A 13,427-nucleotide genomic window follows, 5' to 3' on the forward strand; every position below is an offset into this window, starting at 1 on the left:
GAGCAGAAGGAAAATTCAAACAGATTTCTGCTAGAAGACAAAATAAAATGCTTACAGTACCTGGTATTCCTAGGCAGTCTCCCACTCAAGTACTATCCAGGCCCAACTCTGTTTAGCTTCTGAGATCAGACGGGATCAGGCGTTGTCAGAGTGGTTTGGCCATAAGCAGCAGTTAGTTGGAAATGTGCCGTTTTTCTTGCCTTGCCTTGCGACCAGAAGGAAAATTCTTGCCTTGCGAGCAGAAGGAAAATTCAAACAGATTTCTGCAAGAAGACAAAATAAAATGCTTACAGTACCTGGTATTACTAGGCAGTCTCCCACTCAAGTACTAAACAGGCCCAACTCTGTTTAGTTTCTGAGATCTGACAGGATCAGGCGTTGTCAGAGTGGTTTGGCCGTAAGCAACAGCTTGTTGGAAATGTGCCATTTTTCTTGCCTTGCGCCCAGAAGGAAAATTCTTGCCTTGCGACCAGAAGGAAAATTCAAACAGATTTCTGCTAGAAGACAAAATAAAATGCTTACAGTACCTGGTATTCCTAGGCAGTCTCCCACTCAAGTACTAACCAGGCCCAACTCTGTTTAGCTTCTGAGATCAGACGGGATCAGGCGTTGTCAGAGTGGTTTGGCCATAAGCAACAGTTAGTTGGAAATGTGCCGTTTTTCTTGCCTTGCCTTGCCTTGCCTTGCGCCCAGAAGGAAAATTCTTGCCTTGCGAGCAGAAGGAAAATTCAAACAGATTTCTGCAAGAAGACAAAATAAAATGCTTACAGTACCTGGTATTCCTAGGCAGTCTCCCACTCAAGTACTAACCAGGCCCAACTCTGTTTAGCTTCTGAGATCAGACGGGATCAGGCGTTGTCAGAGTGGTTTGGCCATAAGCAACAGTTAGTTGGAAATGTGCCGTTTTTCTTGCCTTGCCTTGCCTTGCGCCCAGAAGGAAAATTCTTGCCTTGCGAGCAGAAGGAAAATTCAAACAGATTTCTGCTAGAAGACAAAATAAAATGCTTACAGTACCTGGTATTCCTATTCAGTCTCCCACTCAAGTACTAACCAGGCCCAACTCTGTTTAGTTTCTGAGATCAGACGGGATCAGGCGATGTCAGAGTGGTTTGGCCATAAGCAACAGTTAGTTGGAAATGTGCCGTTTTTCTTGCCTTGCCTTGCCTTGCGCCCAGAAGGAAAATTCTTGCCTTGCGAGCAGAAGGACAATTCAAACAGATTTCTGCAAGAAGACAAAATAAAATGCTTACAGTACCTGGTATTCCTAGGCAGTCTCCCACTCAAGTACTAACCAGGCCCAACTCTGTTTAGCTTCTGAGATCAGACGGGATCAGGCGTTGTCAGAGTGGTATGGCCATAAGCAACAGTTAGTTGGAAATGTGCCGTTTTTCTTGCCTTGCCTTGCGCCCAGAAGGAAAATTCTTGCCTTGCGAGCAGAAGGAAAATTCAAACAGATTTCTGCTAGAAGACAAAATAAAATGCTTACAGTACCTGGTATTCCTAGGCAGTCTCCCACTCAAGTACTAACCAGGCCCAACTCTGTTTAGCTTCTGAGATCAGACGGGATCAGGCGTTGTCAGAGTGGTTTGGCCATAAGCAACAGTTAGTTGGAAATGTGCCGTTTTTCTTGCCTTGCCTTGCGACCAGAAGGAAAATTCTTGCCTTGCGAGCAGAAGGAAAATTCAAACAGATTTCTGCAAGAAGACAAAATAAAATGCTTACAGTACCTGGTATTACTAGGCAGTCTCCCACTCAAGTACTAAACAGGCCCAACTCTGTTTAGCTTCTCAGATCAGACAGGATCAGGCATTGTCAGAGTGGTTTGGACATAAGCAATAGTCTGGAAATGTGCCGTTTTTCTTGCCTTGCCTTGCGATCAGAAGGAAAATTCTTGCCTTGCGACCAGAAGGAAAATTCAAACAGATTTCTGCAAGAAGACAAAATAAAATGCTTACAGTACCTGGTATTCCTAGGCAGTCTCCCACTCAAGTACTAACCAGGCCCAACTCTGTTTAGCTTCTGACATCAGACGGGATCAGGCGTTGTCAGAGTGGTTTGGCCATAAGCAACAGTTAGTTGGAAATGTGCCGTTTTTCTTGCCTTGCCTTGCCTTGCGCCCAGAAGGAAAATTCTTGCCTTGCGAGCAGAAGGAAAATTCAAACAGATTTCTGCTAGAAGACAAAATAAAATGCTTACAGTACCTGGTATTCCTAGGCAGTCTCCCACTCAAGTACTAACCAGGCCCAACTCTGTTTAGCTTCTGAGATCAGACGGGATCAGGCGTTGTCAGAGTGGTTTGGCCGTAAGCAACAGTTAGTTGGAAATGTGCCGTTTTTCTTGCCTTGCCTTGCGACCAGAAGGAAAATTCTTGCCTTGCGAGCAGAAGGAAAATTCAAACAGATTTCTGCAAGGAGACAAAATAAAATGCTTACAGTACCTGGTATTCCTAGGCAGTCTCACACTCAAGTACTAACCAGGCCCAACTCTGTTTAGCTTCTCAGATCAGACAGGATCAGGCATTGTCAGAGTGGTTTGGACGTAAACAACAGTCTGGAAATGTGCGCCTTGCCTTGCCTTGCCTTGCCTTGCCTTGCCTTGCCTTGCCTTGCCTTGCCTTGCCTTGCCTTGCCTTGCCTTGCCTTGCCTTGCCTTGCGCCCAGAAGGAAAATTCTTGCCTTGCGAGCAGAAGGAAAATTCAAACAGATTTCTGCAAGGAGACAAAATAAAATGCTTACAGTACCTGGTATTCCTAGGCAGTCTCACACTCAAGTACTAACCAGGCCCAACTCTGTTTAGCTTCTCAGATCAGACAGGATCAGGCATTGTCAGAGTGGTTTGGACGTAAACAACAGTCTGGAAATGTGCGCCTTGCCTTGCCTTGCCTTGCCTTGCCTTGCCTTGCCTTGCCTTGCCTTGCCTTGCCTTGCCTTGCCTTGCCTTGCCTTGCCTTGCCTTGCCTTGCCTTGCCTTGCCTTGCCTTGCGCCCAGAAGGAAAATTCTTGCCTTGCGAGCAGAAGGAAAATTCAAACAGATTTCTGCAAGAAGACAAAATAAAATGCTTACAGTACCTGGTATTCCTAGGCAGTATCCCACTCAAGTACTAACCAGGCCCAACTCTGTTTAGCTTCTGAAATCAGACGGGATCAGGCGTTGTCAGAGTGGTTTGGCCATAAGCAACAGTTAGTTGGAAATGTGTCGTTTTTCTTGCCTTGCCTTGCCTTGCGCCCAGAAGGAAAATTCTTGCCTTGCGAGCAGAAGGAAAATTCAAACAGATTTCTGCTAGAAGACAAAATAAAATGCTTACAGTACCTGGTATTCCTAGGCAGTCTCCCACTCAAGTACTAACCAGGCCCAACTCTGTTTAGCTTCTGAGATCAGACGGGATCAGGCGTTGTCAGAGTGGTTTGGCCATAAGCAACAGTTAGTTGGAAATGTGCCGTTTTTCTTGCCTTGCCTTGCCTTGCGACCAGAAGGAAAATTCTTGCCTTGCGAGCAGAAGGAAAATTCAAACAGATTTCTGCAAGAAGACAAAATAAAATGCTTACAGTACCTGGTATTCCTAGGCAGTCTCCCACTCAAGTACTAACCAGGCCTAACTCTGTTTAGCTTCTGAGATCAGACGGGATCAGGCGTTGTCAGAGTGGTTTGGCCATAAGCAACAGTGAGTTGGAAATGTGCCGTTTTTCTTGCCTTGCCTTGCCTTGCGCCCAGAAGGAAAATTCTTGCCTTGCGAGCAGAAGGAAAATTCAAACAGATTTCTGCTAGAAGACAAAATAAAATGCTTACAGTACCTGGTATTCCTAGGCAGTCTCCCACTCAAGTACTATCCAGGCCCAACTCTGTTTAGCTTCTGAGATCAGACGGGATCAGGCGTTGTCAGAGTGGTTTGGCCATAAGCAGCAGTTAGTTGGAAATGTGCCGTTTTTCTTGCCTTGCCTTGCGACCAGAAGGAAAATTCTTGCCTTGCGAGCAGAAGGAAAATTCAAATAGATTTCTGCAAGAAGACAAAATAAAATGCTTACAGTACCTGGTATTACTAGGCAGTCTCCCACTCAAGTACTAAACAGGCCCAACTCTGTTTAGTTTCTGAGATCTGACAGGATCAGGCGTTGTCAGAGTGGTTTGGCCGTAAGCAACAGCTTGTTGGAAATGTGCCATTTTTCTTGCCTTGCGCCCAGAAGGAAAATTCTTGCCTTGCGACCAGAAGGAAAATTCAAACAGATTTCTGCTAGAAGACAAAATAAAATGCTTACAGTACCTGGTATTCCTAGGCAGTCTCCCACTCAAGTACTAACCAGGCCCAACTCTGTTTAGCTTCTGAGATCAGACGGGATCAGGCGTTGTCAGAGTGGTTTGGCCATAAGCAACAGTTAGTTGGAAATGTGCCGTTTTTCTTGCCTTGCCTTGCCTTGCCTTGCGCCCAGAAGGAAAATTCTTGCCTTGCGAGCAGAAGGAAAATTCAAACAGATTTCTGCAAGAAGACAAAATAAAATGCTTACAGTACCTGGTATTCCTAGGCAGTCTCCCACTCAAGTACTTATCAGGCCCAACTCTGTTTAGCTTCTGAGATCAGACGGGATCAGGCGTTGTCAGAGTGGTTTGGCCATAAGCAACAGTTAGTTGGAAATGTGCCGTTTTTCTTGCCTTGCCTTGCCTTGCGCCCAGAAGGAAAATTCTTGCCTTGCGAGCAGAAGGAAAATTCAAACAGATTTCTGCTAGAAGACAAAATAAAATGCTTACAGTACCTGGTATTCCTATTCAGTCTCCCACTCAAGTACTAACCAGGCCCAACTCTGTTTAGTTTCTGAGATCAGACGGGATCAGGCGATGTCAGAGTGGTTTGGCCATAAGCAACAGTTAGTTGGAAATGTGCCGTTTTTCTTGCCTTGCCTTGCCTTGCGCCCAGAAGGAAAATTCTTGCCTTGCGAGCAGAAGGAAAATTCAAACAGATTTCTGCAAGAAGACAAAATAAAATGCTTACAGTACCTGGTATTCCTAGGCAGTCTCCCACTCAAGTACTAACCAGGCCCAACTCTGTTTAGCTTCTGAGATCAGACGGGATCAGGCGTTGTCAGAGTGGTTTGGCCATAAGCAACAGTTAGTTGGAAATGTGCCGTTTTTCTTGCCTTGCCTTGCGCCCAGAAGGAAAATTCTTGCCTTGCGAGCAGAAGGAAAATTCAAACAGATTTCTGCTAGAAGACAAAATAAAATGCTTACAGTACCTGGTATTCCTAGGCAGTCTCCCACTCAAGTACTAACCAGGCCCAACTCTGTTTAGCTTCTGAGATCAGACGGGATCAGGCGTTGTCAGAGTGGTTTGGCCATAAGCAACAGTTAGTTGGAAATGTGCCGTTTTTCTTGCCTTGCCTTGCGACCAGAAGGAAAATTCTTGCCTTGCGAGCAGAAGGAAAATTCAAACAGATTTCTGCAAGAAGACAAAATAAAATGCTTACAGTACCTGGTATTACTAGGCAGTCTCCCACACAAGTACTAAACAGGCCCAACTCTGTTTAGCTTCTCAGATCAGACAGGATCAGGCATTGTCAGAGTGGTTTGGACATAAGCAATAGTCTGGAAATGTGCCGTTTTTCTTGCCTTGCCTTGCGATCAGAAGGAAAATTCTTGCCTTGCGACCAGAAGGAAAATTCAAACAGATTTCTGCAAGAAGACAAAATAAAATGCTTACAGTACCTGGTATTCCTAGGCAGTCTCCCACTCAAGTACTAACCAGGCCCAACTCTGTTTAGCTTCTGACATCAGACGGGATCAGGCGTTGTCAGAGTGGTTTGGCCATAAGCAACAGTTAGTTGGAAATGTGCCGTTTTTCTTGCCTTGCCTTGCCTTGCGCCCAGAAGGAAAATTCTTGCCTTGCGAGCAGAAGGAAAATTCAAACAGATTTCTGCTAGAAGACAAAATAAAATGCTTACAGTACCTGGTATTCCTAGGCAGTCTCCCACTCAAGTACTACCCAGGCCCAACTCTGTTTAGCTTCTGAGATCAGACGGGATCAGGCGTTGTCAGAGTGGTTTGGCCGTAAGCAACAGTTAGTTGGAAATGTGCCGTTTTTCTTGCCTTGCCTTGCGACCAGAAGGAAAATTCTTGCCTTGCGAGCAGAAGGAAAATTCAAACAGATTTCTGCAAGGAGACAAAATAAAATGCTTACAGTACCTGGTATTCCTAGGCAGTCTCACACTCAAGTACTAACCAGGCCCAACTCTGTTTAGCGTCTCAGATCAGACAGGATCAGGCATTGTCAGAGTGGTTTGGACGTAAACAACAGTCTGGAAATGTGCACCTTGCCTTGCCTTGCCTTGCCTTGCCTTGCCTTGCCTTGCCTTGCCTTGCCTTGCCTTGCCTTGCCTTGCCTTGCCTTGCCTTGCCTTGCCTTGCCTTGCCTTGCCTTGCGCCCAGAAGGAAAATTCTTGCCTTGCGAGCAGAAGGAAAATTCAAACAGATTTCTGCAAGAAGACAAAATAAAATGCTTACAGTACCTGGCATTCCTAGGCAGTCTCCCACTCAAGTACTAACCAGGCCCAACTCTGTTTAGCTTCTGAGATCAGACGGGATCAGGCGTTGTCAGAGTGGTTTGGCCATAAGCAACAGTTAGTTGGAAATGTGCCGTTTTTCTTGCCTTGCCTTGCCTTGCGCCCAGAAGGAAAATTCTTGCCTTGCGAGCAGAAGGAAAATTCAAACAGATTTCTGCAAGAAGACAAAATAAAATGCTCACAGTACCTGGTATTCCTAGGCAGTCTCCCACTCAAGTACTAACCAGGCCCAACTCTGTTTAGCTTCTGAGATCAGACAGGATCAGGCGTTGTCAGAGTGGTTTGGCCATAAGCAACAGTTAGTTGGAAATGTGCCGTTTTTCTTGCCTTGCCTTGCGACCAGAAGGAAAATTCTTGCCTTGCGAGCAGAAGGAAAATTCAAACAGATTTCTGCAAGAAGACAAAATAAAATGCTTACAGTACCTGGTATTACTAGGCAGTCTCCCACTCAAGTACTAAACAGGCCCAACTCTGTTTAGTTTCTGAGATCTGACAGGATCAGGCGTTGTCAGAGTGGTTTGGCCGTAAGCAACAGCTTGTTGGAAATGTGCCATTTTTCTTGCCTTGCGATCAGAAGGAAAATTCTTGCCTTGCGACCAGAAGGAAAATTCAAACAGATTTCTGCAAGAAGACAAAATAAAATGCTTACAGTACCTGGTATTCCTAGGCAGTCTCCCACTCAAGTACTAACCAGGCCCAACTCTGTTTAGCTTCTGACATCAGACGGGATCAGGCGTTGTCAGAGTGGTTTGGCCATAAGCAACAGTTAGTTGGAAATGTGCCGTTTTTCTTGCCTTGCCTTGCGCCCAGAAGGAAAATTCTTGCCTTGCGAGCAGAAGGAAAATTCAAACAGATTTCTGCAAGGAGACAAAATAAAATGCTTACAGTACCTGGTATTCCTAGGCAGTCTCACACTCAAGTACTAACCAGGCCCAACTCTGTTTAGCTTCTCAGATCAGACAGGATCAGGCATTGTCAGAGTGGTTTGGACGTAAACAACAGTCTGGAAATGTGCGCCTTGCCTTGCCTTGCCTTGCCTTGCCTTGCCTTGCCTTGCCTTGCCTTGCCTTGCCTTGCCTTGCCTTGCCTTGCCTTGCCTTGCCTTGCCTTGCCTTGCCTTGCCTTGCCTTGCCTTGCCTTGCCTTGCGCCCAGAAGGAAAATTCTTGCCTTGCGAGCAGAAGGAAAATTCAAACAGATTTCTGCAAGAAGACAAAATAAAATGCTTACAGTACCTGGTATTCCTAGGCAGTCTCCCACTCAAGTACTAACCAGGCCCAACTCTGTTTAGCTTCTGAGATCAGACGGGATCAGGCGTTGTCAGAGTGGTTTGGCCATAAGCAACAGTTAGTTGGAAATGTGTCGTTTTTCTTGCCTTGCCTTGCCTTGCGCCCAGAAGGAAAATTCTTGCCTTGCGAGCAGAAGGAAAATTCAAACAGATTTCTGCTAGAAGACAAAATAAAATGCTTACAGTACCTGGTATTCCTAGGCAGTCTCCCACTCAAGTACTAACCAGGCCCAACTCTGTTTAGCTTCTGAGATCAGACGGGATCAGGCGTTGTCAGAGTGGTTTGGCCATAAGCAACAGTTAGTTGGAAATGTGCCGTTTTTCTTGCCTTGCCTTGCCTTGCGACCAGAAGGAAAATTCTTGCCTTGCGAGCAGAAGGAAAATTCAAACAGATTTCTGCAAGAAGACAAAATAAAATGCTTACAGTACCTGGTATTCCTAGGCAGTCTCCCACTCAAGTACTAACCAGGCCTAACTCTGTTTAGCTTCTGAGATCAGACGGGATCAGGCGTTGTCAGAGTGGTTTGGCCATAAGCAACAGTGAGTTGGAAATGTGCCGTTTTTCTTGCCTTGCCTTGCCTTGCGCCCAGAAGGAAAATTCTTGCCTTGCGAGCAGAAGGAAAATTCAAACAGATTTCTGCTAGAAGACAAAATAAAATGCTTACAGTACCTGGTATTCCTAGGCAGTCTCCCACTCAAGTACTATCCAGGCCCAACTCTGTTTAGCTTCTGAGATCAGACGGGATCAGGCGTTGTCAGAGTGGTTTGGCCATAAGCAGCAGGTAGTTGGAAATGTGCCGTTTTTCTTGCCTTGCCTTGCGACCAGAAGGAAAATTCTTGCCTTGCGAGCAGAAGGAAAATTCAAACAGATTTCTGCAAGAAGACAAAATAAAATGCTTACAGTACCTGGTATTACTAGGCAGTCTCCCACTCAAGTACTAAACAGGCCCAACTCTGTTTAGTTTCTGAGATCTGACAGGATCAGGCGTTGTCAGAGTGGTTTGGCCGTAAGCAACAGCTTGTTGGAAATGTGCCATTTTTCTTGCCTTGCGCCCAGAAGGAAAATTCTTGCCTTGCGACCAGAAGGAAAATTCAAACAGATTTCTGCTAGAAGACAAAATAAAATGCTTACAGTACCTGGTATTCCTAGGCAGTCTCCCACTCAAGTACTAACCAGGCCCAACTCTGTTTAGCTTCTGAGATCAGACGGGATCAGGCGTTGTCAGAGTGGTTTGGCCATAAGCAACAGTTAGTTGGAAATGTGCCGTTTTTCTTGCCTTGCCTTGCCTTGCCTTGCGCCCAGAAGGAAAATTCTTGCCTTGCGAGCAGAAGGAAAATTCAAACAGATTTCTGCAAGAAGACAAAATAAAATGCTTACAGTACCTGGTATTCCTAGGCAGTCTCCCACTCAAGTACTAACCAGGCCCAACTCTGTTTAGCTTCTGAGATCAGACGGGATCAGGCGTTGTCAGAGTGGTTTGGCCATAAGCAACAGTTAGTTGGAAATGTGCCGTTTTTCTTGCCTTGCCTTGCCTTGCGCCCAGAAGGAAAATTCTTGCCTTGCGAGCAGAAGGAAAATTCAAACAGATTTCTGCTAGAAGACAAAATAAAATGCTTACAGTACCTGGTATTCCTATTCAGTCTCCCACTCAAGTACTAACCAGGCCCAACTCTGTTTAGCTTCTGAGATCAGACGGGATCAGGCGATGTCAGAGTGGTTTGGCCATAAGCAACAGTTAGTTGGAAATGTGCCGTTTTTCTTGCCTTGCCTTGCCTTGCGCCCAGAAGGAAAATTATTGCCTTGCTAGCAGAAGGAAAATTCAAACAGATTTCTGCAAGAAGACAAAATAAAATGCTTACAGTACCTGGTATTCCTAGGCAGTCTCCCACTCAAGTACTAACCAGGCCCAACTCTGTTTAGCTTCTGAGATCAGACGGGATCAGGCGTTGTCAGAGTGGTTTGGCCATAAGCAACAGTTAGTTGGAAATGTGCCGTTTTTCTTGCCTTGCCTTGCGCCCAGAAGGAAAATTCTTGCCTTGCGAGCAGAAGGAAAATTCAAACAGATTTCTGCTAGAAGACAAAATAAAATGCTTACAGTACCTGGTATTCCTAGGCAGTCTCCCACTCAAGTACTAACCAGGCCCAACTCTGTTTAGCTTCTGAGATCAGACGGGATCAGGCGTTGTCAGAGTGGTTTGGCCATAAGCAACAGTTAGTTGGAAATGTGCCGTTTTTCTTGCCTTGCCTTGCGACCAGAAGGAAAATTCTTGCCTTGCGAGCAGAAGGAAAATTCAAACAGATTTCTGCAAGAAGACAAAATAAAATGCTTACAGTACCTGGTATTACTAGGCAGTCTCCCACTCAAGTACTAAACAGGCCCAACTCTGTTTAGCTTCTCAGATCAGACAGGATCAGGCATTGTCAGAGTGGTTTGGACATAAGCAATAGTCTGGAAATGTGCCGTTTTTCTTGCCTTGCCTTGCGATCAGAAGGAAAATTCTTGCCTTGCGACCAGAAGGAAAATTCAAACAGATTTCTGCAAGAAGACAAAATAAAATGCTTACAGTACCTGGTATTCCTAGGCAGTCTCCCACTCAAGTACTAACCAGGCCCAACTCTGTTTAGCTTCTGACATCAGACGGGATCAGGCGTTGTCAGAGTGGTTTGGCCATAAGCAACAGTTAGTTGGAAATGTGCCGTTTTTCTTGCCTTGCCTTGCCTTGCGCCCAGAAGGAAAATTCTTGCCTTGCGAGCAGAAGGAAAATTCAAACAGATTTCTGCTAGAAGACAAAATAAAATGCTTACAGTACCTGGTATTCCTAGGCAGTCTCCCACTCAAGTACTAACCAGGCCCAACTCTGTTTAGCTTCTGAGATCAGACGGGATCAGGCGTTGTCAGAGTGGTTTGGCCGTAAGCAACAGTTAGTTGGAAATGTGCCGTTTTTCTTGCCTTGCCTTGCGACCAGAAGGAAAATTCTTGCCTTGCGAGCAGAAGGAAAATTCAAACAGATTTCTGCAAGGAGACAAAATAAAATGCTTACAGTACCTGGTATTCCTAGGCAGTCTCACACTCAAGTACTAACCAGGCCCAACTCTGTTTAGCTTCTCAGATCAGACAGGATCAGGCATTGTCAGAGTGGTTTGGACGTAAACAACAGTCTGGAAATGTGTGCCTTGCCTTGCCTTGCCTTGCCTTGCCTTGCCTTGCCTTGCCTTGCCTTGCCTTGCCTTGCCTTGCCTTGCCTTGCCTTGCCTTGCCTTGCGCCCAGAAGGAAAATTCTTGCCTTGCGAGCAGAAGGAAAATTCAAACAGATTTCTGCAAGAAGACAAAATAAAATGCTTACAGTACCTGGTATTCCTAGGCAGTCTCCCACTCAAGTACTAACCAGGCCCAACTCTGTTTAGCTTCTGAGATCAGACGGGATCAGGCGTTGTCAGAGTGGTTTGGCCATAAGCAACAGTTAGTTGGAAATGTGCCGTTTTTCTTGCCTTGCCTTGCGCCCAGAAGGAAAATTCTTGCCTTGCGAGCAGAAGGAAAATTCAAACAGATTTCTGCAAGGAGACAAAATAAAATGCTTACAGTACTTGGTATTCCTAGGCAGTCTCACACTCAAGTACTAACCAGGCCCAACTCTGTTTAGCTTCTCAGATCAGACAGGATCAGGCATTGTCAGAGTGGTTTGGACGTAAACAACAGTCTGGAAATGTGTGCCTTGCCTTGCCTTGCCTTGCCTTGCCTTGCCTTGCCTTGCCTTGCCTTGCCTTGCCTTGCCTTGCCTTGCCTTGCCTTGCGCCCAGAAGGAAAATTCTTGCCTTGCGAGCAGAAGGAAAATTCAAACAGATTTCTGCAAGGAGACAAAATAAAATGCTTACAGTACTTGGTATTCCTAGGCAGTCTCACACTCAAGTACTAACCAGGCCCAACTCTGTTTAGCTTCTCAGATCAGACAGGATCAGGCATTGTCAGAGTGGTTTGGACGTAAACAACAGTCTGGAAATGTGCGCCTTGCCTTGCCTTGCCTTGCCTTGCCTTGCCTTGCCTTGCCTTGCCTTGCCTTGCCTTGCCTTGCCTTGCCTTGCCTTGCCTTGCCTTGCCTTGCCTTGCCTTGCGCCCAGAAGGAAAATTCTTGCCTTGCGAGCAGAAGGAAAATTCAAACAGATTTCTGCAAGAAGACAAAATAAAATGCTTACAGTACCTGGTATTACTAGGCAGTCTCCCACTCAAGTACTAAACAGGCCCAACTCTGTTTAGTTTCTGAGATCTGACAGGATCAGGCGTTGTTAGAGTGGTTTGGCCGTAAGCAACAGCTTGTTGGAAATGTGCCATTTTTCTTGCCTTGCGATCAGAAGGAAAATTCTTGCCTTGCGACCAGAAGGAAAATTCAAACAGATTTCTGCAAGAAGACAAAATAAAATGCTTACAGTACCTGGTATTCCTAGGCAGTCTCCCACTCAAGTACTAACCAGGCCCAACTCTGTTTAGCTTCTGACATCAGACGGGATCAGGCGTTGTCAGAGTGGTTTGGCCATAAGCAACAGTTAGTTGGAAATGTGCCGTTTTTCTTGCCTTGCCTTGCCTTGCGCCCAGAAGGAAAATTCTTGCCTTGCGAGCAGAAGGAAAATTCAAACAGATTTCTGCTAGAAGACAAAATAAAATGCTTACAGTACCTGGTATTCCTAGGCAGTCTCCCACTCAAGTACTACCCAGGCCCAACTCTGTTTAGCTTCTGAGATCAGACGGGATCAGGCGTTGTCAGAGTGGTTTGGCCGTAAGCAACAGTTAGTTGGAAATGTGCCGTTTTTCTTGCCTTGCCTTGCGACCAGAAGGAAAATTCTTGCCTTGCGAGCAGAAGGAAAATTCAAACAGATTTCTGCAAGGAGACAAAATAAAATGCTTACAGTACCTGGTATTCCTAGGCAGTCTCACACTCAAGTACTAACCAGGCCCAACTCTGTTTAGCGTCTCAGATCAGACAGGATCAGGCATTGTCAGAGTGGTTTGGACGTAAACAACAGTCTGGAAATGTGCGCCTTGCCTTGCCTTGCCTTGCCTTGCCTTGCCTTGCCTTGCCTTGCCTTGCCTTGCCTTGCCTTGCCTTGCCTTGCCTTGCCTTGCCTTGCCTTGCCTTGCCTTGCCTTGCCTTGCGCCCAGAAGGAAAATTCTTGCCTTGCGAGCAGAAGGAAAATTCAAACAGATTTCTGCAAGAAGACAAAATAAAATGCTTACAGTACCTGGTATTCCTAGGCAGTCTCCCACTCAAGTACTAACCAAGCCCAACTCTGTTTAGCTTCTGAGATCAGACGGGATCAGGCGTTGTTAGAGTGGTTTGGCCATAAGCAACAGTTAGTTGGAAATGTGCCGTTTTTCTTGCCTTGCCTTGCCTTGCGCCCAGAAGGAAAATTCTTGCCTTGCCAGCAGAAGGAAAATTCAAACAGATTTCTGCTAGAAGACAAAATAAAATGCTTACAGTACCTGGCATTCCTAGGCAGTCTCCCACTCAAGTACTAACCAGGCCCAACTCTGTTTAGCTTCTGAGATCAGACGGGATCAGGCGTTGTCAGAGTGGTTTGGCCATAAGCAACAGTTAGTTGGAA

General features: G+C 45.8%; 25 non-coding genes and 24 pseudogenes across 25 annotated transcripts; all 49 read right to left on the reverse strand.

Annotated features, from left to right (window-relative positions):
• Positions 1-48: 48 nt before the first annotated feature.
• Positions 49-167, reverse strand: LOC132877844 (5S ribosomal RNA). The gene has a single exon (XR_009653508.1). It is a non-coding gene; the product is annotated as a 5S ribosomal RNA (ribosomal RNA).
• A 117-nt stretch (positions 168-284) lies between these two features.
• Positions 285-403, reverse strand: LOC132879751 (5S ribosomal RNA; annotated as a pseudogene).
• A 112-nt stretch (positions 404-515) lies between these two features.
• LOC132877328 (5S ribosomal RNA) lies at positions 516-634 on the reverse strand. Its single transcript, XR_009653008.1, has one exon. It is a non-coding gene; the product is annotated as a 5S ribosomal RNA (ribosomal RNA).
• A 127-nt stretch (positions 635-761) lies between these two features.
• LOC132877329 (5S ribosomal RNA) lies at positions 762-880 on the reverse strand. Its single transcript, XR_009653009.1, has one exon. It is a non-coding gene; the product is annotated as a 5S ribosomal RNA (ribosomal RNA).
• A 122-nt stretch (positions 881-1,002) lies between these two features.
• On the reverse strand, positions 1,003-1,121 carry LOC132879480 (5S ribosomal RNA; annotated as a pseudogene).
• A 122-nt stretch (positions 1,122-1,243) lies between these two features.
• LOC132878011 (5S ribosomal RNA) lies at positions 1,244-1,362 on the reverse strand. Its single transcript, XR_009653666.1, has one exon. It is a non-coding gene; the product is annotated as a 5S ribosomal RNA (ribosomal RNA).
• Positions 1,363-1,479: 117 nt separating this feature from the next.
• On the reverse strand, positions 1,480-1,598 carry LOC132877330 (5S ribosomal RNA). Its single transcript, XR_009653010.1, has one exon. It is a non-coding gene; the product is annotated as a 5S ribosomal RNA (ribosomal RNA).
• Positions 1,599-1,715: 117 nt separating this feature from the next.
• LOC132881311 (5S ribosomal RNA) lies at positions 1,716-1,834 on the reverse strand (annotated as a pseudogene).
• Positions 1,835-1,948: 114 nt separating this feature from the next.
• On the reverse strand, positions 1,949-2,067 carry LOC132878470 (5S ribosomal RNA; annotated as a pseudogene).
• A 122-nt stretch (positions 2,068-2,189) lies between these two features.
• On the reverse strand, positions 2,190-2,308 carry LOC132876242 (5S ribosomal RNA). The gene has a single exon (XR_009651969.1). It is a non-coding gene; the product is annotated as a 5S ribosomal RNA (ribosomal RNA).
• A 117-nt stretch (positions 2,309-2,425) lies between these two features.
• On the reverse strand, positions 2,426-2,544 carry LOC132880707 (5S ribosomal RNA; annotated as a pseudogene).
• A 184-nt stretch (positions 2,545-2,728) lies between these two features.
• LOC132880709 (5S ribosomal RNA) lies at positions 2,729-2,847 on the reverse strand (annotated as a pseudogene).
• Positions 2,848-3,056: 209 nt separating this feature from the next.
• On the reverse strand, positions 3,057-3,175 carry LOC132878597 (5S ribosomal RNA; annotated as a pseudogene).
• A 122-nt stretch (positions 3,176-3,297) lies between these two features.
• Positions 3,298-3,416, reverse strand: LOC132877331 (5S ribosomal RNA). The gene has a single exon (XR_009653011.1). It is a non-coding gene; the product is annotated as a 5S ribosomal RNA (ribosomal RNA).
• A 122-nt stretch (positions 3,417-3,538) lies between these two features.
• Positions 3,539-3,657, reverse strand: LOC132878262 (5S ribosomal RNA; annotated as a pseudogene).
• Positions 3,658-3,779: 122 nt separating this feature from the next.
• LOC132877845 (5S ribosomal RNA) lies at positions 3,780-3,898 on the reverse strand. Its single transcript, XR_009653509.1, has one exon. It is a non-coding gene; the product is annotated as a 5S ribosomal RNA (ribosomal RNA).
• Positions 3,899-4,015: 117 nt separating this feature from the next.
• LOC132879752 (5S ribosomal RNA) lies at positions 4,016-4,134 on the reverse strand (annotated as a pseudogene).
• A 112-nt stretch (positions 4,135-4,246) lies between these two features.
• Positions 4,247-4,365, reverse strand: LOC132877333 (5S ribosomal RNA). The gene has a single exon (XR_009653013.1). It is a non-coding gene; the product is annotated as a 5S ribosomal RNA (ribosomal RNA).
• A 127-nt stretch (positions 4,366-4,492) lies between these two features.
• LOC132877968 (5S ribosomal RNA) lies at positions 4,493-4,611 on the reverse strand. The gene has a single exon (XR_009653625.1). It is a non-coding gene; the product is annotated as a 5S ribosomal RNA (ribosomal RNA).
• A 122-nt stretch (positions 4,612-4,733) lies between these two features.
• On the reverse strand, positions 4,734-4,852 carry LOC132879482 (5S ribosomal RNA; annotated as a pseudogene).
• A 122-nt stretch (positions 4,853-4,974) lies between these two features.
• On the reverse strand, positions 4,975-5,093 carry LOC132877334 (5S ribosomal RNA). The gene has a single exon (XR_009653014.1). It is a non-coding gene; the product is annotated as a 5S ribosomal RNA (ribosomal RNA).
• A 117-nt stretch (positions 5,094-5,210) lies between these two features.
• LOC132877335 (5S ribosomal RNA) lies at positions 5,211-5,329 on the reverse strand. Its single transcript, XR_009653015.1, has one exon. It is a non-coding gene; the product is annotated as a 5S ribosomal RNA (ribosomal RNA).
• Positions 5,330-5,679: 350 nt separating this feature from the next.
• On the reverse strand, positions 5,680-5,798 carry LOC132878471 (5S ribosomal RNA; annotated as a pseudogene).
• A 122-nt stretch (positions 5,799-5,920) lies between these two features.
• Positions 5,921-6,039, reverse strand: LOC132881401 (5S ribosomal RNA). Its single transcript, XR_009654036.1, has one exon. It is a non-coding gene; the product is annotated as a 5S ribosomal RNA (ribosomal RNA).
• Positions 6,040-6,479: 440 nt separating this feature from the next.
• Positions 6,480-6,598, reverse strand: LOC132877944 (5S ribosomal RNA). The gene has a single exon (XR_009653602.1). It is a non-coding gene; the product is annotated as a 5S ribosomal RNA (ribosomal RNA).
• Positions 6,599-6,720: 122 nt separating this feature from the next.
• LOC132878626 (5S ribosomal RNA) lies at positions 6,721-6,839 on the reverse strand (annotated as a pseudogene).
• Positions 6,840-6,956: 117 nt separating this feature from the next.
• LOC132879754 (5S ribosomal RNA) lies at positions 6,957-7,075 on the reverse strand (annotated as a pseudogene).
• A 112-nt stretch (positions 7,076-7,187) lies between these two features.
• On the reverse strand, positions 7,188-7,306 carry LOC132878472 (5S ribosomal RNA; annotated as a pseudogene).
• A 117-nt stretch (positions 7,307-7,423) lies between these two features.
• LOC132880710 (5S ribosomal RNA) lies at positions 7,424-7,542 on the reverse strand (annotated as a pseudogene).
• Positions 7,543-7,766: 224 nt separating this feature from the next.
• LOC132877336 (5S ribosomal RNA) lies at positions 7,767-7,885 on the reverse strand. Its single transcript, XR_009653016.1, has one exon. It is a non-coding gene; the product is annotated as a 5S ribosomal RNA (ribosomal RNA).
• Positions 7,886-8,007: 122 nt separating this feature from the next.
• Positions 8,008-8,126, reverse strand: LOC132877337 (5S ribosomal RNA). The gene has a single exon (XR_009653017.1). It is a non-coding gene; the product is annotated as a 5S ribosomal RNA (ribosomal RNA).
• Positions 8,127-8,248: 122 nt separating this feature from the next.
• Positions 8,249-8,367, reverse strand: LOC132878264 (5S ribosomal RNA; annotated as a pseudogene).
• Positions 8,368-8,489: 122 nt separating this feature from the next.
• On the reverse strand, positions 8,490-8,608 carry LOC132877846 (5S ribosomal RNA). The gene has a single exon (XR_009653510.1). It is a non-coding gene; the product is annotated as a 5S ribosomal RNA (ribosomal RNA).
• A 117-nt stretch (positions 8,609-8,725) lies between these two features.
• LOC132879755 (5S ribosomal RNA) lies at positions 8,726-8,844 on the reverse strand (annotated as a pseudogene).
• A 112-nt stretch (positions 8,845-8,956) lies between these two features.
• LOC132877338 (5S ribosomal RNA) lies at positions 8,957-9,075 on the reverse strand. The gene has a single exon (XR_009653018.1). It is a non-coding gene; the product is annotated as a 5S ribosomal RNA (ribosomal RNA).
• A 127-nt stretch (positions 9,076-9,202) lies between these two features.
• Positions 9,203-9,321, reverse strand: LOC132877339 (5S ribosomal RNA). Its single transcript, XR_009653019.1, has one exon. It is a non-coding gene; the product is annotated as a 5S ribosomal RNA (ribosomal RNA).
• A 122-nt stretch (positions 9,322-9,443) lies between these two features.
• Positions 9,444-9,562, reverse strand: LOC132878334 (5S ribosomal RNA; annotated as a pseudogene).
• A 122-nt stretch (positions 9,563-9,684) lies between these two features.
• On the reverse strand, positions 9,685-9,803 carry LOC132877340 (5S ribosomal RNA). The gene has a single exon (XR_009653021.1). It is a non-coding gene; the product is annotated as a 5S ribosomal RNA (ribosomal RNA).
• A 117-nt stretch (positions 9,804-9,920) lies between these two features.
• LOC132877341 (5S ribosomal RNA) lies at positions 9,921-10,039 on the reverse strand. Its single transcript, XR_009653022.1, has one exon. It is a non-coding gene; the product is annotated as a 5S ribosomal RNA (ribosomal RNA).
• Positions 10,040-10,156: 117 nt separating this feature from the next.
• On the reverse strand, positions 10,157-10,275 carry LOC132881312 (5S ribosomal RNA; annotated as a pseudogene).
• Positions 10,276-10,389: 114 nt separating this feature from the next.
• LOC132878475 (5S ribosomal RNA) lies at positions 10,390-10,508 on the reverse strand (annotated as a pseudogene).
• Positions 10,509-10,630: 122 nt separating this feature from the next.
• LOC132876243 (5S ribosomal RNA) lies at positions 10,631-10,749 on the reverse strand. The gene has a single exon (XR_009651970.1). It is a non-coding gene; the product is annotated as a 5S ribosomal RNA (ribosomal RNA).
• A 117-nt stretch (positions 10,750-10,866) lies between these two features.
• LOC132880711 (5S ribosomal RNA) lies at positions 10,867-10,985 on the reverse strand (annotated as a pseudogene).
• Positions 10,986-11,169: 184 nt separating this feature from the next.
• On the reverse strand, positions 11,170-11,288 carry LOC132877342 (5S ribosomal RNA). The gene has a single exon (XR_009653023.1). It is a non-coding gene; the product is annotated as a 5S ribosomal RNA (ribosomal RNA).
• A 728-nt stretch (positions 11,289-12,016) lies between these two features.
• Positions 12,017-12,135, reverse strand: LOC132879944 (5S ribosomal RNA; annotated as a pseudogene).
• A 112-nt stretch (positions 12,136-12,247) lies between these two features.
• On the reverse strand, positions 12,248-12,366 carry LOC132878476 (5S ribosomal RNA; annotated as a pseudogene).
• A 122-nt stretch (positions 12,367-12,488) lies between these two features.
• Positions 12,489-12,607, reverse strand: LOC132876214 (5S ribosomal RNA). Its single transcript, XR_009651942.1, has one exon. It is a non-coding gene; the product is annotated as a 5S ribosomal RNA (ribosomal RNA).
• Positions 12,608-13,052: 445 nt separating this feature from the next.
• On the reverse strand, positions 13,053-13,171 carry LOC132878654 (5S ribosomal RNA; annotated as a pseudogene).
• A 122-nt stretch (positions 13,172-13,293) lies between these two features.
• LOC132877945 (5S ribosomal RNA) lies at positions 13,294-13,412 on the reverse strand. Its single transcript, XR_009653603.1, has one exon. It is a non-coding gene; the product is annotated as a 5S ribosomal RNA (ribosomal RNA).
• Positions 13,413-13,427: the final 15 nt, after the last annotated feature.

The sequence above is a fragment of the Neoarius graeffei genome, assembly GCF_027579695.1.
Source record: "Neoarius graeffei isolate fNeoGra1 chromosome 18 unlocalized genomic scaffold, fNeoGra1.pri SUPER_18_unloc_1, whole genome shotgun sequence".
Taxonomy (NCBI): domain Eukaryota; kingdom Metazoa; phylum Chordata; class Actinopteri; order Siluriformes; family Ariidae; genus Neoarius; species Neoarius graeffei.